This window comes from Pleurodeles waltl, chromosome 12 (assembly GCF_031143425.1).
Source record: "Pleurodeles waltl isolate 20211129_DDA chromosome 12, aPleWal1.hap1.20221129, whole genome shotgun sequence".
Classification (NCBI taxonomy): Eukaryota; Metazoa; Chordata; class Amphibia; order Caudata; family Salamandridae; genus Pleurodeles; species Pleurodeles waltl.
Window position 1 is genome coordinate 105,404,249 of NC_090451.1, and position 21,704 is coordinate 105,425,952.

The window sequence follows — 21,704 nt, forward strand, 5'->3', positions numbered from 1 at the left end:
TGGCTTAATAATTTTTCTGTTTTGCATTTGAGTACCAATGTTTTGAACTCTGCATTACCCTTAGTCCATCTTGTCTTTGTCACAAACATTACATCCTGCCCACCTTCCCATCAGTCCTTTGGCAAGGGCTTGGCACCCAGGTTGGGTGCATGGGGCTAGCATTTAAGGATCCTCCTGTTCTTTCTTCCTGTTGGAAGGTGACATCACCTTACTTTGTAATGACTGTCACAAGGACGCAATGGACTAAGGCTAATGAAGATTACCAATAAGTAACCAACGCATCACCACTCTTTCTGAATGTGCGTGGCTCATTCCGCAGGACTAGTTCTTTGTATGATTCCTGGATTTTCAGAAGCCCTTTGATGGCAGCACCCCCACACTGAAAATTGTTTCAGCACCACTGTACAAGGGTCAGTTGTCATGCTCATCTGCGGCGTAAATTTGCATTGAAGTAGTCTAACTCCCCAGGCCTTGTCTTTTGCTCAATTTGCCTTTGTGAGTTTTCTCTCAATCACTGTCGACTTCCTTTGATCTTTCTTTCTTCTTTCACTTCACCTTCGCCTTCAGTGTATCTTTCGGCCCTCTTAAGAGACACACCCCCTTGTAGCCACTTCTATACTTCTGTCACCTAATTATTTTCCTATCCTTTCCCCTGTAACGTTGCTGATCCTAGCTATAGCATCACTATCCAGAATCTGTTCACCTGAGTTATGTTCCTCTTATCCCCACGCATCTAATAATCAGCTCTTGGTCTCCCTCCACCTCTCACGAGACATAGTCTGAGGCAGTGTCTCCATCTTGGAGAGACAATCCCTTGCACTTGTGTTGTTCTACTGGCGCTGCCGGCTTGAGCTTTGGTCAGCAGTGGCAAAAGAAGGACTAATGGAAAGTGAACGTATACTAGAGCAACAGAGTGTATGGATTTATAAGAGCTTGATTAAATGAGAAAAAAAGAGTTTAGTTGAGAGAAAAAATGCAACCTGGCCCGTACGGGGATTGAACCCACGACCTTGGCGTTATTAGCACCACGCTCTAACCAACTGAGCTAACCAACCATGAGTACTAAAGATATCCTTTTTCCATGTAATGCAGATAGATAGAAGAGGTGGTCTCACTATCGCAATTCCATCATACTTTTCTCCTTCCGCCCCCTGTCTGGATTACAATAACAAGAGCTGTGGAGTGCTGCACGCCAGCCTCAGTGCCTCTTCTTTCACTCAATCTCACTGTGTGCTGTGATATCTTTGTAACATCGCTTGTTGCCGGAAAAAAAGGAAAGGAGGGATAGTATTTTTATTCTTTTACAACAAAACCCAAAATGCATCGGCTTGCTTGGTCATTAAGTTTACAAGGCCAGCTGCTTTTGAGATATTATAATTATAGTGGTTATTCGGCGTTGGAGGTAAGAGAGTTTTTTTTAGGTCTGGCCGTTCCTTCTGCTTCAAATTACTTGAGCTCATGTCAACAAAGTAACAACAAAACATAGCCAACGGTTCGTTGCTCAAGCCTTCCCTACTGCGCCTTTCCATGTCTCTCCTGCCGACCACAGTGCAGGAAATCTGAGTTTGCATTTGAGCGAAGAGACGTACAACACAAGAAGGCGCGCTTTTGTGCGCCGTGCACCACCCGGCCTGTGCATTCCTCACTGTCATGAGATCAGTTTACTCAGCAGAGCATGACGCTGCAATTGGTTAGTAGGGCAGGCCTGACCAGAATAGTATATTTGGGGTCATGTATTTGATTGCATTTTTAAAACAGTAACAGAACTTAACTGCAATGTTTAAATAGGTCTAGACATATTTAAACAGTGTCAATTTAATAGAAGAATTGTGGACAATTCAGAGGGGAGGCACCAATGTTTTTTTTTCCCATTGGGTGGATGCGGCATTAAAGAGTTTGAAGACCACTGGTCTAAGTGGACACTAATACACCTGGATGCTCCTGAATTCCTTGCAACAGATGCCAGCAAACCTGGCTGGAGAGCTACTGTGTTGGACTGATCCTGTCGATTCAAGTGGTCTTTCCTAGAGAGTCAGAGGTCATGGAAATAGATGGAGTTGATGGTAATCTTCAGGGCTTTGAAGTTTTCCCATCATCATCTGTCTCAAAAAAATTTGCTAGTAAAGACAGAGAATAAGGTAGCTGTCTTTTACATTAACCAACAGTGAAGCATGCATTCAAAATCCCTCAATGCAATAGCAGAACAATTGGGTTATTGGGCAGAGATCAACCTGTTGCACACGTCGGCAGTACACATCAAGGGCACCGACAATGTGATGGCAGACAGCTGGAGGTTTCCAAATTTGCTGGAGTTGACGTTATCCAGGTCGTTGTTTTGAGAGATATGCAGAGAGTTTGTGAAACCCTTTCTGGATCTCTTTTCAAACAAGGACAATGCTCATCTTTGTCGATTCTGATCCAGGCTTCCGGAACAAGGAGCCTAGGTAGTGGACGTATTGGTGATAAAGTGGCTGAGAAGTCTCCTTTATACATTCCCCCACTTTTTATTGATCCAAATGATTCTCTTCAAGTCTCAGCAGGGGCGAGGGAACTTTATTCTTGTGGGCCCTTATTGGCCAGAGATGTCATGGTTTCCTCTTCTGAACCCCTGGCTCTTCTACCTCCTTGGGTACTGCTCAAGTGTGTCGCTCTCAGAACGTCATCCCTGACCTTCTTGCTCCAACTCACTCTATCGCTTTGGAGGTTGAGAAGTCTGGACTGCTAGCAAAGGGTCTTTCCTCTTCCTTAGTGGAGTTAATTCAGCACTCCAGCAGGCCTTCTACTTCGAAGTCTTACTCAAAGAACTGGAAGTCTTTTGAGACGTGATGTTCTGCTCATGATCTTTTGGCACCTACCTGTAGTTTGTCTGCTATTTTGCATTTTCTTCTGAATGGGTTTCACTTGAATCTCTTTCCACACTGAAAGCTCATTGCTTTGCGATAAAGGTTTTTAGGGACTTTTCTGTACCTTCGAAGATGTTACAATCTTTGGTGTCTAGACTGTTCTGATCTTTTGTCAATTGTAAGAACAGTTGAAAAATCCCTTTTCTCCAACTCAGAATCTTCCTACTCTTTTATAGGCTTTGCAATTTTATCTCTTTGAGGATCTGGATACTGTAGACATAAAGATTGTTTCCTATAAAGTTATTTTCCTATTTCCTTTCACCTTGCTGAGAACAATTGGGGAGCTGGGAGCCTTAAAATGCTGTCCTCTCTTCATTTGATACTTTGGAAGATGGGTAACTTTAAGGCCTAGCCTTACCTTTGCTGCAAAGGTTAAGTCTATTTTTGATAGATCTTATGAAATAATTCTTCCTTCTTTCATTCCCTCTCCTTCCTCTCCGGAGGAATATTTTCTGAATACACTTGATGTTTAAAGAGCTCTTTTCATTTATGTCACCAGGCCTCTGCAGTTCAGGAAAACCGACTCCTTGTTTGTGACTTTTGGACAGCCTGGAAAAGACAAGAAGGTGACTTTTATGACTCTGAGTAGGTGGATTAAGTTGTCAATTTTTCTGGCTTTGCAAGGCTTTTTAGAATATCTTCCAGTTCAGGGATGGTCTACGAGAGGAATGGCCACCTCCTGGGTTGAATTCCAGTGAGTAACAATCTAGGAAATTCCTAGGGTGGCTACTTGGTCCTCAGAGCATACATTTGTCAAGCATTATGGCTTAATAATTTTTCTGTTTTGCATTTGAGTACCAATGTTTTGAACTCTGCATTACCCTTAGTCCATCTTGTCTTTGTCACAAACATTACATCCTGCCCACCTTCCCATCAGTCCTTTGGCAAGGGCTTGGCACCCAGGTTGGGTGCATGGGGCTAGCATTTAAGGATCCTCCTGTTCTTTCTTCCTGTTGGAAGGTGACATCACCTTACTTTGTAATGACTGTCACAAGGACGCAATGGACTAAGGCTAATGAAGATTACCAATAAGTAACCAACGCATCACCACTCTTTCTGAATGTGCGTGGCTCATTCCGCAGGACTAGTTCTTTGTATGATTCCTGGATTTTCAGAAGCCCTTTGATGGCAGCACCCCCACACTGAAAATTGTTTCAGCACCACTGTACAAGGGTCAGTTGTCATGCTCATCTGCGGCGTAAATTTGCATTGAAGTAGTCTAACTCCCCAGGCCTTGTCTTTTGCTCAATTTGCCTTTGTTAGTTTTCTCTCAATCACTGTCGACTTCCTTTGATCTTTCTTTCTTCTTTCACTTCACCTTCGGCTTCAGTGTATCTTTCGGCCCTCTTAAGAGACACACCCCTTGTAGCCACTTCTATACTTCTGTCACCTAATTATTTTCCTGTCCTTTCCCCTGTAACGTTGCTGATCCTAGCTATAGCATCACTATGCAGAATCTGTTCACCTGAGTTATGTTCCTCTTATCCCCACGCATCTAATAATCAGCTCTTGGTCTCCCTCCACCTCTCACGAGACATAGTCTGAGGCAGTGTCTCCATCTTGGAGAGACAATCCCTTGCACTTGTGTTGTTCTACTGGCGCTGCCGGCTTGAGCTTTGGTCAGCAGTGGCAAAAGAAGGACTAATGGAAAGTGAACGTATACTGGAGCAACAGAGTGTATGGATTTATAAGAGCTTGATTAAATGAGAAAAAAAGAGTTTAGTTGAGAGAAAAAATGCAACCTGGCCCGTACGGGGATTGAACCCACGACCTTGGCATTATTAGCACCACACTCTAACCAACTGAGCTAACCAGCCATGAGTACTAACGATATCCTTTTTCCATGTAATGCAGATAGAGAGAAGAGTTGGTCTCACTATCGCAATTCCTTCATACTTTTCTCCTTCCGCCCCCTGTCTGGATTACAATAACAAGAGCTGTGGAGTGCTGCACGCCAGCCTCAGTGCCTCTTCTTTCACTCAATCTCACTGTGTGCTGTGATATCTTTGTAACATCGCTTGTTGCCGGAAAAAAAGGAAAGGAGGGATAGTATTTTTATTCTTTTACAACAAAACCCAAAATGCATCGGCTTGCTTGTTATTAAGTTTACAAGGCCAGCTGCTTTTGAGATATTATAATTATAGTGGTTATTCGGCGTTGGAGGTAAGAGAGTTTTTTTTAGGTCTGGCCGTTCCTTCTACTTCAAATTACTTGAGCTCATGTCAACAAAGTAACAACAAAACATAGCCAACGGTTCGTTGCTCAAGCCTTTCCTACTGCGCCTTCCCATGTCTCTCCTGCCGACCACAGTGCAGGAAATCTGAGTTTGCATTTGCGCGAAGAGACGTACAACACAAGAAGGCGCGCTTTTGTGCGCCGGGCACCACCCGGCCTGTGCATTCCTCACTGTCGTGAGATCAGTTTACTCAGCAGAGCATGACGCTGCAATTGGTTAGTAGGGCAGGCCTGACCAGAATAGTATATTTGGGGTCATGTATTTGATTGCATTTTTAAAACAGTAACAGAACTTAACTGCAATGTTTAAATAGGTGTAGACATATTTAAACAGTGTCAATTTAATAGAAGAATTGTGGACAATTCAGAGGGGAGGCACCAATGTTTTTTTTCCCCATTGGGTGGATGCGGCATTAAAGAGTTTGAAGACCACTGGTCTAAGTGGACACTAACATACCTGGATGCTCCTGAATCCTAGCAACAGATGCCAGCAAACCTGGCTGGAGAGCTACTGTGTTGGACTGATCCTGTCAATTCAAGTGGTCTTTCCTAGAGAGTCGGAGGTCATGGAAATAGATGGAGTTGATGGTAATCTACAGTGCTTTGAAGTTTTCCCATCATCATCTGTCTCAAAAAAATGTGCTAGTAAAGACAGAGAATAAGGTAGCTGTCTTTTACATTAACCAACAGTGAAGCATGCATTCAAAATCCTTCAATGCAATAGCAGAACAATTGGGTTATTGGGCAGAGATCAACCTGTTGCACACGTCGGCAGTACACATCAAGGGCACCGACAATGTGATGGCAGACAGCTGGAGGTTTCCAAATTTGCTGGAGTTGACGTTATCCAGGTCGTTGTTTTGAGAGATATGCCGAGAGTTTGTGAAACCCTTTCTGGATCTCTTTTCAAACAAGGACAATGCTCATCTTTGTCGATTCTGATCCAGGCTTCCGGAACAAGGAGCCTAGGTAGTGGACGTATTGGTGATAAAGTGGCTGAGAAGTCTCCTTTATACATTCCCCCACTTTTTATTGATCCAGATGGTTCTCTTCAAGTCTCAGCCGGGGGGAGGGAACTTTATTCTTGTGGGCCCTTATTGGCCAGAGATGTCATGGTTTCCTCTTCTGAACCCCTGGCTCTTCTACCTCCTTGAGTACTGCTCAAGTGTGTCTCTGTCAGAACGTCGTCCCTGACCTTCTTGCTCCAACTCACTCTATCGCTTTGGAGGTTGAGAACTCTGGACTGCTAGCAAAGGGTCTTTCCTCTTCCTTAGTGGAGTTAATTCAGCACTCCAGCAGGCCTTCTACTTCGAAGTCTTACTCAAAGAACTGGAAGTCTTTTGAGACGTGATGTTCTGCTCATGATCTTTTGGCACCTACCTGTAGTTTGTATGCTATTTTGCATTTTCTTCTGAATGGGTTTCACTTGAATCTCTTTCCACTCTGAAAGCTCATTGCTTTGCGATAAAGGTTTTTAGGGACTTTTCTGTACCTTCGTCGATGTTACAGTCTTTGGTGTCTAGACTGTTCTGATCTTTTGTCAATTGTAAGACCAGTTGAAAAATCCCTTTTCTCCAACTCAGAATCTTCCTACTCTTTTATAGGCTTTGCAATTTTGTCTCTTTGAGGATTTGGATACTGTAGACATAAAGATTGTTTCCTATAAAGTTATTTTCCTATTTCCTATCACCTTGCTGAGAACAATTGGGGAGCTGGGAGCCTTAAAATGCTGTCCTCTCTTCATTTGATACTTTGGAAGATGGGGTAACTTTAAGGCCTAGCCTTACCTTTGCTGCAAAGGTTAAGTCTATTTTTGATAGATCTTAGGAAATAATTCTTCCTTCTTTCATTCCCTCTCCTTCCTCTCCGGAGGAACATTTGCTGAATACACTTGATGTTTAAAGAGCTCTTTTCATTCATGTCACCAGGCCTCTGCAGTTCAGGAAAACCGACTCCTTGTTTGTGACTTTTGGACAGCCTGGAAAAGACAAGAAGGTGACTTTTATGACTCTGAGTAGGTGGATTAAGTTGTCAATTTTTCTGGCTTTGCAAGGCTTTTTAGAATATCTTCCAGTTCAGGGATGGTCTACGAGAGGAATGGCCACCTCCTGGGTTGAATTCCAGTGAGTAACAATCTAGGAAATTCCTAGGATGGCTACTTGGTCCTCAGAGCATACATTCGTCAAGCATTATGGCTTAATAATTTTTCTGTTTTGCATTTGAGTACCAATGTTTTGAACTCTGCATTACCCTTAGTCCATCTTGTCTTTGTCACAAACATTACATCCTGCCCACCTTCCCATCAGTCCTTTGGCAAGGGCTTGGCACCCAGGTTGGGTGCATGGGGCTAGCATTTAAGGATCCTCCTGTTCTTTCTTCCTGTTGGAAGGTGACATCACCTTACTTTGTAATGACTGTCACAAGGACGCAATGGACTAAGGCTAATGAAGATTACCAATAAGTAACCAACGCATCACCACTCTTTCTGAATGTGCGTGGCTCATTCCGCAGGACTAGTTCTTTGTATGATTCCTGGATTTTCAGAAGCCCTTTGATGGCAGCACCCCCACACTGAAAATTGTTTCAGCACCACTGTACAAGGGTCAGTTGTCATGCTCATCTGCGGCGTAAATTTGCATTGAAGTAGTCTAACTCCCCAGGCCTTGTCTTTTGCTCAATTTGCCTTTGTGAGTTTTCTCTCAATCACTGTCGACTTCCTTTGATCTTTCTTTCTTCTTTCACTTCACCTTCGCCTTCAGTGTATCTTTCGGCCCTCTTAAGAGACACACCCCCTTGTAGCCACTTCTATACTTCTGTCACCTAATTATTTTCCTATCCTTTCCCCTGTAACGTTGCTGATCCTAGCTATAGCATCACTATCCAGAATCTGTTCACCTGAGTTATGTTCCTCTTATCCCCACGCATCTAATAATCAGCTCTTGGTCTCCCTCCACCTCTCACGAGACATAGTCTGAGGCAGTGTCTCCATCTTGGAGAGACAATCCCTTGCACATGTGTTGTTCTACTGGCGCTGCCGGCTTGAGCTTTGGTCAGCAGTGGCAAAAGAAGGACTAATGGAAAGTGAACGTATACTAGAGCAACAGAGTGTATGGATTTATAAGAGCTTGATTAAATGAGAAAAAAAGAGTTTATTTGAGAGAAAAAATGCAACCTGGCCCGTACGGGGATCAAACCCACAACCATGGCATTATTAGCACCATGCTCTAACCAACTGTGCTAACCAGCCATGAGGACTAAAAGATCCTTTTTCCATGTAATGCAGATAGATAGAAGAGTTGGTCGCACTATCGCAATTCCTTCATACTTTTCTCCTTCCGCCCCCTGTCTGGATTACAATAACAAGAGCTGTGGAGTGCTGCACGCCAGCCTCAGTGCCTCTTCTTTCACTCAATCTCACTGTGTGCTGTGACATCTTTGTAACATCGCTTGTTGCCGGAAAAAAAGGAAAGGAGGGATAGTATTTTTATTCTTTTACAACAAAACCCAAAATGCATCGGCTTGCTTGTTCATTAAGTTTACAAGGCCAGCTGCTTTTGAGATATTATAATTATAGTGGTTATTCGGCGTTGGAGGTAAGAGAGTTTTTTTTAGGTCTGGCCGATCCTTCTGGTTCAAATTACTTGAGCTCATGTCAACAAAGTAACAACAAAACATAGCCAACGGTTCGTTGCTCAAGCCTTCCCTACTGCGCCTTCCCATGTCTCTCCTGCCGACCACAGTGCAGGAAATCTGAGTTTGCATTTGCGTGAAGAGACGTACAACACAAGAAGGCGCGCTTTTGTGCGCCGGGCACCACCCAGCCTGTGCATTCCTCACTGTCGTGAGATCAGTTTACTCAGCAGAGCATGACGCTGCAATTGGTTAGTAGGGCAGGCCTGACCAGAATAGTATATTTGAGGTCATGTATTTGATTGCATTTTTAAAACAGTAACAGAACTTAACTGCAATGTTTAAATAGTTCTAGACATATTTAAACAGTGTCAATTTAATAGAAGAATTGTGGACAATTCAGAGGGGAGGCACCAATGTTTTTTTTTCCCATTGGGTGGATGCGGCATTAAAGAGTTTGAAGACCACTGGTCTAAGTGGACACTAACACACCTGGATGCTCCTGAATTCCTTGCAACAGATGCCAGCAAACCTGGCTGGAGAGCTACTGTGTTGGACTGATCCTGTCGATTCAAGTGGTCTTTCCTAGAGAGTCAGAGGTCATGGAAATAGATGGAGTTGATGGTAATCTTCAGGGCTTTGAAGTTTTCCCATCATCATCTGTCTCAAAAAAATGTGCTAGTAAAGACAGAGAATAAGGTAGCTGTCTTTTACATTAACCAACAGTGAAGCATGCATTCAAAATCCTTCAATGCAATAGCAGAACAATTGGGTTATTGGGCAGAGATCAACCTGTTGCACACGTCGGCAGTACACATCAAGGGCACCGACAATGTGATGGCAGACAGCTGGAGGTTTCCAAATTTGCTGGAGTTGACGTTATCCAGGTCGTTGTTTTGAGAGATATGCCGAGAGTTTGTGAAACCCTTTCTGGATCTCTTTTCAAACAAGGACAATGCTCATCTTTGTCGATTCTGATCCAGGCTTCCGGAACAAGGAGCCTAGGTAGTGGACGTATTGGTGATAAAGTGGCTGAGAAGTCTCCTTTATACATTCCCCCACTTTTTATTGATCCAGATGATCCTCTTCAAGTCTCAGCAGGGGCGAGGGAACTTTATTCTTGTGGGCCCTTATTGGCCAGAGATGTCATGGTTTCCTCTTCTGAACCCCTGGCTCTTCTACCTCCTTGGGTACTGCTCAAGTGTGTCGCTCTCAGAACGTCATCCCTGACCTTCTTGCTCCAACTCACTCTATCGCTTTGGAGGTTGAGAAGTCTGGACTGCTAGCAAAGGGTCTTTCCTCTTCCTTAGTGGAGTTAATTCAGCACTCCAGCAGGCCTTCTACTTCGAAGTCTTACTCAAAGAACTGGAAGTCTTTTGAGACGTGATGTTCTGCTCATGATCTTTTGGCACCTACCTGTAGTTTGTCTGCTATTTTGCATTTTCTTCTGAATGGGTTTCACTTGAATCTCTTTCCACACTGAAAGCTCATTGCTTTGCGATAAAGGTTTTTAGGGACTTTTCTGTACCTTCGAAGATGTTACAATCTTTGGTGTCTAGACTGTTCTGATCTTTTGTCAATTGTAAGAACAGTTGAAAAAAACCTTTTCTCCAACTCAGAATCTTCCTACTCTTTTATAGGCTTTGCAATTTTATCTCTTTGAGGATCTGGATACTGTAGACATAAAGATTGTTTCCTATAAAGTTATTTTCCTATTTCCTATCACCTTGCTGAGAACAATTGGGGAGCTGGGAGCCTTAAAATGCTGTCCTCTCTTCATTTGATACTTTGGAAGATGGGTAACTTTAAGGCCTAGCCTTACCTTTGCTGCAAAGGTTAAGTCTATTTTTGATAGATCTTAGGAAATAATTCTTCCTTCTTTCATTCCCTCTCCTTCCTCTCCGGAGGAATATTTTCTGAATACACTTGATGTTTAAAGAGCTCTTTTCATTTATGTCACCAGGCCTCTGCAGTTCAGGAAAACCGACTCCTTGTTTGTGACTTTTGGACAGCCTGGAAAAGACAAGAAGGTGACTTTTATGACTCTGAGTAGGTGGATTAAGTTGTCAATTTTTCTGGCTTTGCAAGGCTTTTTAGAATATCTTCCAGTTCAGGGATGGTCTACGAGAGGAATGGCCACCTCCTGGGTTGAATTCCAGTGAGTAACAATCTAGGAAATTCCTAGGGTGGCTACTTGGTCCTCAGAGCATACATTTGTCAAGCATTATGGCTTAATAATTTTTCTGTTTTGCATTTGAGTACCAATGTTTTGAACTCTGCATTACCCTTAGTCCATCTTGTCTTTGTCACAAACATTACATCCTGCCCACCTTCCCATCAGTCCTTTGGCAAGGGCTTGGCACCCAGGTTGGGTGCATGGGGCTAGCATTTAAGGATCCTCCTGTTCTTTCTTCCTGTTGGAAGGTGACATCACCTTACTTTGTAATGACTGTCACAAGGACGCAATGGACTAAGGCTAATGAAGATTACCAATAAGTAACCAACGCATCACCACTCTTTCTGAATGTGCGTGGCTCATTCCGCAGGACTAGTTCTTTGTATGATTCCTGGATTTTCAGAAGCCCTTTGATGGCAGCACCCCCACACTGAAAATTGTTTCAGCACCACTGTACAAGGGTCAGTTGTCATGCTCATCTGCGGCGTAAATTTGCATTGAAGTAGTCTAACTCCCCAGGCCTTGTCTTTTGCTCAATTTGCCTTTGTTAGTTTTCTCTCAATCACTGTCGACTTCCTTTGATCTTTCTTTCTTCTTTCACTTCACCTTCGGCTTCAGTGTATCTTTCGGCCCTCTTAAGAGACACACCCCCTTGTAGCCACTTCTATACTTCTGTCACCTAATTATTTTCCTATCCTTTCCCCTGTAACGTTGCTGATCCTAGCTATAGCATCACTATCCAGAATCTGTTCACCTGAGTTATGTTCCTCTTATCCCCACGCATCTAATAATCAGCTCTTGGTCTCCCTCCACCTCTCACGAGACATAGTCTGAGGCAGTGTCTCCATCTTGGAGAGACAATCCCTTGCACTTGTGTTGTTCTACTGGCGCTGCCGGCTTGAGCTTTGGTCAGCAGTGGCAAAAGAAGGACTAATGGAAAGTGAACGTATACTGGAGCAACAGAGTGTATGGATTTATAAGAGCTTGATTAAATGAGAAAAAAAGAGTTTAGTTGAGAGAAAAAATGCAACCTGGCCCGTACGGGGATTGAACCCACGACCTTGGCGTTATTAGCACCACACTCTAACCAACTGAGCTAACCAGCCATGAGTACTAAAGATGTCCTTTTTCCATGTAATGCAGATAGATAGAAGAGTTGGTCTCACTATCGCAATTCCTTCATACTTTTCTCCTTCCGCCCCCTGTCTGGATTACAATAACAAGAGCTGTGGAGTGCTGCACGCCAGCCTCAGTGCCTCTTCTTTCACTCAATCTCACTGTGTGCTGTGACATCTTTGTAACATCGCTTGTTGCCGGAAAAAAAGGAAAGGAGGGATAGTATTTTTATTCTTTTACAACAAAACCCAAAATGCATCGGCTTGCTTGATCATTAAGTTTACAAGGCCAGCTGCTTTTGAGATATTATAATTATAGTGGTTATTCGGCGTTGGAGGTAAGAGAGTTTTTTTTAGGTCTGGCCGTTCCTTCTGCTTCAAATTACTTGAGCTCATGTCAACAAAGTAACAACAAAACATAGCCAACGGTTCGTTGCTCAAGCCTTCCCTACTGCGCCTTCCCATGTCTCTCCTGCCGACCACAGTGCAGGAAATCTGAGTTTGCATTTGCGTGAAGAGACGTACAACACAAGAAGGCGCGCTTTTGTGCGCCGGGCACCATCCGGCCTGTGCATTCCTCACTGTTGTGAGATCAGTTTACTCAGCAGAGCATGACGCTGCAATTGGTTAGTAGGGCAGGCCTGACCAGAATAGTATATTTGGGGTCATGTATTTGATTGCATTTTTAAAACAGTAACAGAACTTAACTGCAATGTTTAAATAGTTCTAGACATATTTAAACAGTGTCAATTTAATAGAAGAATTGTGGACAATTCAGAGGGGAGGCACCAATGTTTTTTTTTCCCATTGGGTGGATGCGGCATTAAAGAGTTTGAAGACCACTGGTCTAAGTGGACACTAATACGCCTGGATGCTCCTGAATTCCTTGCAACAGATGCCAGCAAACCTGGCTGGAGAGCTACTGTGTTGGACTGATCCTGTCGATTCAAGTGGTCTTTCCTAGAGAGTCAGAGGTCATGGAAATAGATGGAGTTGATGGTAATCTTCAGGGCTTTGAAGTTTTCCCATCATCATCTGTCTCAAAAAAATGTGCTAGTAAAGACAGAGAATAAGGTAGCTGTCTTTTACATTAACCAACAGTGAAGCATGCATTCAAAATCCCTCAATGCAATAGCAGAACAATTGGGTTATTGGGCAGAGATCAACCTGTTGCACACGTCGGCAGTACACATCAAGGGCACCGACAATGTGATGGCAGACAGCTGGAGGTTTCCAAATTTGCTGGAGTTGACGTTATCCAGGTCGTTGTTTTGAGAGATATGCAGAGAGTTTGTGAAACCCTTTCTGGATCTCTTTTCAAACAAGGACAATGCTCATCTTTGTCGATTCTGATCCAGGCTTCCGGAACAAGGAGCCTAGGTAGTGGACGTATTGGTGATAAAGTGGCTGAGAAGTCTCCTTTATACATTCCCCCACTTTTTATTGATCCAAATGATTCTCTTCAAGTCTCAGCAGGGGCGAGGGAACTTTATTCTTGTGGGCCCTTATTGGCCAGAGATGTCATGGTTTCCTCTTCTGAACCCCTGGCTCTTCTACCTCCTTGGGTACTGCTCAAGTGTGTCGCTCTCAGAACGTCATCCCTGACCTTCTTGCTCCAACTCACTCTATCGCTTTGGAGGTTGAGAAGTCTGGACTGCTAGCAAAGGGTCTTTCCTCTTCCTTAGTGGAGTTAATTCAGCACTCCAGCAGGCCTTCTACTTCGAAGTCTTACTCAAAGAACTGGAAGTCTTTTGAGACGTGATGTTCTGCTCATGATCTTTTGGCACCTACCTGTAGATTGTCTGCTATTTTGCATTTTCTTCTGAATGGGTTTCACTTGAATCTCTTTCCACACTGAAAGCTCATTGCTTTGCGATAAAGGTTTTTAGGGACTTTTCTGTACCTTCGAAGATGTTACAATCTTTGGTGTCTAGACTGTTCTGATCTTTTGTCAATTGTAAGAACAGTTGAAAAATCCCTTTTCTCCAACTCAGAATCTTCCTACTCTTTTATAGGCTTTGCAATTTTATCTCTTTGAGGATCTGGATACTGTAGACATAAAGATTGTTTCCTATAAAGTTATTTTCCTATTTCCTTTCACCTTGCTGAGAACAATTGGGGAGCTGGGAGCCTTAAAATGCTGTCCTCTCTTCATTTGATACTTTGGAAGATGGGTAACTTTAAGGCCTAGCCTTACCTTTGCTGCAAAGGTTAAGTCTATTTTTGATAGATCTTATGAAATAATTCTTCCTTCTTTCATTCCCTCTCCTTCCTCTCCGGAGGAATATTTTCTGAATACACTTGATGTTTAAAGAGCTCTTTTCATTTATGTCACCAGGCCTCTGCAGTTCAGGAAAACCGACTCCTTGTTTGTGACTTTTGGACAGCCTGGAAAAGACAAGAAGGTGACTTTTATGACTCTGAGTAGGTGGATTAAGTTGTCAATTTTTCTGGCTTTGCAAGGCTTTTTAGAATATCTTCCAGTTCAGGGATGGTCTACGAGAGGAATGGCCACCTCCTGGGTTGAATTCCAGTGAGTAACAATCTAGGAAATTCCTAGGGTGGCTACTTGCTCCTCAGAGCATACATTTGTCAAGCATTATGGCTTAATAATTTTTCTGTTTTGCATTTGAGTACCAATGTTTTGAACTCTGCATTACCCTTAGTCCATCTTGTCTTTGTCACAAACATTACATCCTGCCCACCTTCCCATCAGTCCTTTGGCAAGGGCTTGGCACCCAGGTTGGGTGCATGGGGCTAGCATTTAAGGATCCTCCTGTTCTTTCTTCCTGTTGGAAGGTGACATCACCTTACTTTGTAATGACTGTCACAAGGACGCAATGGACTAAGGCTAATGAAGATTACCAATAAGTAACCAACGCATCACCACTCTTTCTGAATGTGCGTGGCTCATTCCGCAGGACTAGTTCTTTGTATGATTCCTGGATTTTCAGAAGCCCTTTGATGGCAGCACCCCCACACTGAAAATTGTTTCAGCACCACTGTACAAGGGTCAGTTGTCATGCTCATCTGCGGCGTAAATTTGCATTGAAGTAGTCTAACTCCCCAGGCCTTGTCTTTTGCTCAATTTGCCTTTGTGAGTTTTCTCTCAATCACTGTCGACTTCCTTTGATCTTTCTTTCTTCTTTCACTTCACCTTCGCCTTCAGTGTATCTTTCGGCCCTCTTAAGAGACACACCCCCTTGTAGCCACTTCTATACTTCTGTCACCTAATTATTTTCCTATCCTTTCCCCTGTAACGTTGCTGATCCTAGCTATAGCATCACTATCCAGAATCTGTTCACCTGAGTTATGTTCCTCTTATCCCCACGCATCTAATAATCAGCTCTTGGTCTCCCTCCACCTCTCACGAGACATAGTCTGAGGAAGTGTCTCCATCTTGGAGAGACAATCCCTTGCACTTGTGTTGTTCTACTGGCGCTGCCGGCTTGAGCCTTGGTCAGCAGTGGCAAAAGAAGGACTAATGGAAAGTGAACGTATACTGGAGCAACAGAGTGTATGGATTTATAAGAGCTTGATTAAATGAGAAAAAAAGAGTTTAGTTGAGAGAATAAATGCAACCTGGCCCATACGGGGATCAAACCCACAACCTTGGCGTTATTAGCACCACGCTCTAACCAACTGAGCTAACCAGCCATGAGTACTAAAGATATCCTTTTTCCATGTAATGCAGATAGATAGAAGAGTTGGTCTCACTATCGCAATTCCTTCATACTTTTCTCCTTCCGCCCCCTGTCTGGATTACAATAACAAGAGCTGTGGAGTGCTGCACGCCAGCCTCAGTGCCTCTTCTTTCACTCAATCTCACTGTGTGCTGTGATATCTTTGTAACATCGCTTGTTGCCGGAAAAAAAGGAAAGGAGGGATAGTATTTTTATTCTTTTACAACAAAACCCAAAATGCATCGGCTTGCTTGGTCATTAAGTTTACAAGGCCAGCTGCTTTTGAGATATTATAATTATAGTGGTTATTCGGCGTTGGAGGTAAGAGAGGTTTTTTTAGGTCTGGCCGTTCCTTCTGCTTCAAATTACTTGAGCTCATGTCAACAAAGTAACAACAAAACATAGCCAACGGTTCGTTGCTCAAGCCTTCCCTACTGCACCTTCTCATGTCTCTCCTGCCGACCACAGTGCAGGAAATCTGAGTTTGCATTTGTGCGAAGAGACGTAAAACACAAGAAGGCGCGCTTTCGTGCGCCGGGCACCACCCGGCCTGTGCATTCCTCACTGTCGTGAGATCAGTTTACTCAGCAGAGCATGACGCTGCAATTGGTTAGTAGGGCAGGCCTGACCAGAATAGTATATTTGGGGTCATGTATTTGATTGCATTTTTAAAACAGTAACAGAACTTAACTGCAATGTTTAAATAGGTCTAGACATATTTAAACAGTGTCAATTTAATAGAAGAATTGTGGACAATTCAGAGGGGAGGCACCAATGTTTTTTTTTCCCATTGGGTGGATGCAGCATTAAAGAGTTTGAAGACCACTGGTCTAAGTGGACACTAATACACCTGGATGCTCCTGAATTACTCGCAACAGATGCCAGCAAACCTGGCTGGAGAGCTACTGTGTTGGACTGATCCTGTCGATTCAAGTGGTCTTTCCTAGAGAGTCAGAGGTCATGGATATAGATGGAGTTGATGGTAATCTTCAGGGCTTTGAAGTTTTCCCATCATCATCTGTCTCAAAAAAATGTGCTAGTAAAGACAGAGAATAAGGTAGCTGTCTTTTACATTAACCAACAGTGAAGCATGCATTCAAAATCCCTCAATGCAATAGCAGAACAATTGGGTTATTGGGCAGAGATCAACCTGTTGCACACGTCAGCAGTACACATCAAGGGCACCGACAATGTGATGGCAGACAGCTGGAGGTTTCCAAATTTGCTGGAGTTGACGTTATCCAGGTCGTTGTTTTGAGAGATATGCCGAGAGTTTGTGGAACCCTTTCTGGATCTCTTTTCAAACAAGGACAATGCTCATCTTTGTCGATTCTGATCCAGGCTTCCGGAACAAGGAGCCTAGGTAGTGGACGTATTGGTGATAAAGTGGCTGAGAAGTCTCCTTTATACATTCCCCCACTTTTTATTGATCCAGATGGTTCTCTTCAAGTCTCAGCAGGGGCGAGGGAACTTTATTCTTGTGGGCCCTTATTGGCCAGAGATGTCATGGTTTCCTCTTCTGAACCCCTGGCTCTTCTACCTCCTTGGGTACTGCTCAAGTGTGTCTCTCTCAGAACGTCATCCCTGACCTTCTTGCTCCAACTCACTCTATCGCTTTGGAGGTTGAGAAGTCTGGACTGCTAGCAAAGGGTTTTTCCTCTTCCTTAGTTGAGTTAATTCAGCACTCCAGCAGGCCTTCTACTTCGAAGTCTTACTCAAAGAACTGGAAGTCTTTTGAGACGTGATGTTCTGCTCATGATCTTTTGGCACCTACCTGTAGTTTGTCTGCTATTTTGCATTTTCTTCTGAATGGGTTTCACTTGAATCTCTTTCCACACTGAAAGCTCATTGCTTTGCGATAAAGGTTTTTAGGGACTTTTCTGTACCTTCGAAGATGTTACAATCTTTGGTGTCTAGACTGTTCTGATCTTTTGTCAATTGTAAGACCAGTTGAAAAATCCCTTTTCTCCAACTCAGAATCTTCCTACTCTTTTATAGGCTTTGCAATTTTGTCTCTTTGAGGATTTGGATACTGTAGACATAAAGATTGTTTCCTATAAAGTTATTTTCCTATTTCCTATCACCTTGCTGAGAACAATTGGGGAGCTGGGAGCCTTAAAATGCTGTCCTCTCTTCATTTGATACTTTGGAAGATGGGGTAACTTTAAGGCCTAGCCTTACCTTTGCTGCAAAGGTTAAGTCTATTTTTTATAGATCTTAGGAAATAATTCTTCCTTCTTTCATTCCCTCTCCTTCCTCTCCGGAGGAACATTTGCTGAATACACTTGATGTTTAAAGAGCTCTTTTCATTCATGTCACCAGGCCTCTGCAGTTCAGGAAAACCGACTCCTTGTTTGTGACTTTTGGACAGCCTGGAAAAGACAAGAAGGTGACTTTTATGACTCTGAGTAGGTGGATTAAGTTGTCAATTTTTCTGGCTTTGCAAGACTTTTTAGAATATCTTCCAGTTCAGGGATGGTCTACGAGAGGAATGGCCACCTCCTGGGTTGAATTCCAGTGAGTAACAATCTAGGAAATTCCTAGGGTGGCTACTTGGTCCTCAGAGCATACATTTGTCAAGCATTATGGCTTAATAATTTTTCTGTTTTGCATTTGAGTACCAATGTTTTGAACTCTGCATTACCCTTAGTTCATCTTGTCTTTGTCACAAACATTACATCCTGCCTACCTTCCCATCAGTCCTTTGGCAAGGGCTTGGCACCCAGGTTGGGTGCATGGGGCTAGCATTTAAGGATCCTCCTGTTCTTTCTTCCTGTTGGAAGGTGACATCACCTTACTTTGTAATGACTGTCACAAGGATGCAATGGACTAAGGCTAATGAAGATTACCAATAAGTAACCAACGCATCACCACTCTTTCTGAATGTGCGTGGCTCATTCCGCAGGACTAGTTCTTTGTATGATTCCTGGATTTTCAGAAGCCCTTTGATGGCAGCACCCCCACACTGAAAATTGTTTCAGCACCACTGTACAAGGGTCAGTTGTCATGCTCATCCGCGGCATAAATTTGCATTGAAGTAGTCTAACTCCCCAGGCCTTGTCTTTTGCTCAATTTGCCTTTGTTAGTTTTCTCTCAATCACTGTCGACTTCCTTTGATCTTTCTTTCTTCTTTCACTTCACCTTCGCCTTCAGTGTATCTTTCGGCCCTCTTACGAGACACACCCCCTTGTAGCCACTTCTATACTTCTGTCACCTAATTATTTTCCTACTGTTAGACTTTTCATCCTTGGCGTGGTCTCCCTTAACTTTTTGCCTCTGTTCCCCAGGTTGTTGATGTGTGCTGGACTCTGATTTTGCTGTTTTTGTTACTCTGGGCACTTTACCACTGCTAACCAGTGCTAAAGTGCAAGTGCTCCTGTTTAAATTGTATGTAAGTGGTTTATCCATGATTGGCATATTTGAATTACTAGTAAGTCCCTAGTAAGGTGCACTAGAGGTGCCAGGGCCTGTAAATCAAATGCTACTAGTGGGCCTGCAGCACTGGTTGTGCCACCCACATAAGTAGCTCTGTAATCATGTCTCAGACCTGCCACTGCAGTGTCTGTATGTGTATTTTTACACTGTAAATTCGACTTGGCAAGTGTACCCACTTGCCAGGCCTAAACCTTCCCTTTCCTTACATGTAAGGCACCCCTAAGGTATGCCCTAGGTAGCCCCAAGGGCAGGGTGCAGTGTATGGATAAGGTAGGACATATAGTAATGTGGTTTATATGTCCTGACAGTGAAATACTGCCAATTTCGTTTTCACTGTTGCAAGGTCTGTCTCTCTCTCATAGGATAATATGGGGGCTACCTTTAAATATGATTAAAGTGTAGATTCCCCTAGAGAGTAGATGGACAGGTGGAGTTTGGGATCCCTGAACTCACAATTTAAAAATGCATCTTTTAGTAAAGTTGATTTTGAGATTGTGCGTTTGAAAATGCCACTTTTAGAAAGTGAGCATTTTCTTGCTTAAACCATTCTGTGACTCTGCCTTGTTTGTGGATTCCCTGTCTGGGTCAGTTGACAGTTGGGTTGTTTTTCACCTCACACCAGACAGTGACACAAAGGGAGCTGGGGTGTGATCTGCATTCCTGATTAGCCATCTCTGCTAGGAGGGAGGGGTGGAGTGGTCACTCTCATCTGAAAGGACTGTGCCTGCCTCTGACAATGCTGTCTCCAGCCCCCTGGTGTGTGTCTGAGGCCTTGCCTGGGCAAGGCAGGATTTCACAAGAAGGTGTGAGTCCCCTTTGAAGGAAGGTGACTTCAAAGACTAAAATGAGTATAAGAAGGGCACCCAAACTTACAAACTTTAGAAACACTTCTGGAATCAAGGGGAACCTCTGCCTGGAGAAGAGCTGATCGCTGAGGAACAAGTGCTGCCCTGCCTGTGACTGTGCTTTGTGGAGCTTTCCTGCAGTGCTGCTTCTGCCTGAGTAAGAGGGCAAAGACTGGACTTTGTGTGCCTTCCATCTTGAAGAAGAAATCTCCAAGGGCTTGATGTAGAGCTTGCCTCCTGTTATTGAAGTCTCAGGGATAGCAAAGACTTCTTCCTGCCAGCACCTGGAGTCTCTGGAGAGACCCCTACTCTGCTCTGTGGTGCCCTTCCAGTTCCTGGGACCCTGAAAGGAGAGGCTGGCAGCCTAAGGACAAAAATACACGCACCGCGCACCGTGCGGAGAAAAGATCGACGCGAATCCGATCGCGGCTGAGAAAACGACGCGACGCCGGCTCCGCAGCTGAGAAACGACGCCGCTGGAGACGCGACCGGAGAATCGACGCCCGGAGCAGGAGAAACGACGCGCAGCATCGCTGACGAAGGCTGAGAGATCGCAACCAGCGCCGCGGGACTTCGGACCGTCGCGTGGCTGGCTTTTTCGACGCGCCTCGCCGAGCCGAGCTGTTTTCAACGCATATACCCGTGCAGGGTTATTTTCGACGCACACCGCCCGTGCGGGGTTATTTTTGCCGCAAACCAGGTACATTTACACGCTAGCAGCGCTAGTGTGTTGTTACAACTACCTAAAGACTCTTTTTATTTTAAACCTTAAAAGAAATCATAACTTGACTTGTGTATGTTGGATTTTTGTCGTTTTGGTCTTGTTTTGTCTAGATAAATATTTCCTATTTTTCTAAACTGGTGTTGTGTCATTTTGTAGTGTTTTCATTGAGTTGCTGTGTGTGTTGGTACAAATACTTTACGCCCAGCACTCTGAGGTTAAGCCTACTGCTCTGCCAAGCTACCAAGGGGGTAAGCAGGGGTTAGCTGAGGGTGATTCTCTTTTATCCTAACTAGAGTGAGGGTCCTTGCTTGAACAGGGGGTAACCTGACTGTCAACCAAAGACCCCATTTCTAACATTGGTGACCAGCGGTCGGGATTTGGACTTGTATTTGTACTTGACATACAGTAATTAAGTGTACACTACTGTTTTGATCTCAGACCACTACGTGACCACATACTACTAGTCTTGTGATTTTTGTTTTTTACTTGGACTGTTTTTCTCTGCATTCAGTTTCTTTTTTTTTCACTGATCCCGGGATTGACTTTGCTGAAACTTCATTTGAGAACTTGCTTTTCTGTTTTTGGAACTGTGCATATTTCTTTTTAACCTCTCATCATGTCTCAGTCTGGAGATGCCCTAGCTGAAACTGCTTTTGATTTGGAGAAATTGGAGAGCTACAAGGTGGCTCAGTTGAAGCAGTTTTGTAGGAATGTTGGCTGTCCCATTGAGAGCTCATCCAAGAAGGTTGAGCTGCAAAAGGCGCTGAGGGCCTGGGTGGCAGCCAAAGCAGCTGAGGGGCACACAGATGAGGAGCCAGAGGGGGAAGAGGAGTTGCAAGTCACTCACACTGATGTAGTGGGTGGGCCTGCTATGTCTCAGGGGAGAATCTCCAGGGCAGGTAGCAGTGTGTCCTCCAAGAGTCTGACACCTGGAGAGTTTCAGGACAGACAGGCAGAG

At 43.9% G+C, this 21,704-nt stretch overlaps 2 non-coding genes across 2 annotated transcripts; both read right to left on the bottom strand.

The window, feature by feature from the left end:
* Positions 1-981: 981 nt before the first annotated feature.
* On the bottom strand, positions 982-1,055 carry TRNAI-AAU (transfer RNA isoleucine (anticodon AAU)). The gene has a single exon. It is a non-coding gene; the product is annotated as a tRNA-Ile (tRNA).
* Positions 1,056-11,976: 10,921 nt separating this feature from the next.
* TRNAI-AAU (transfer RNA isoleucine (anticodon AAU)) lies at positions 11,977-12,050 on the bottom strand. Its single transcript has one exon. It is a non-coding gene; the product is annotated as a tRNA-Ile (tRNA).
* Between the last annotated feature and the right edge of the window lie 9,654 nt (positions 12,051-21,704).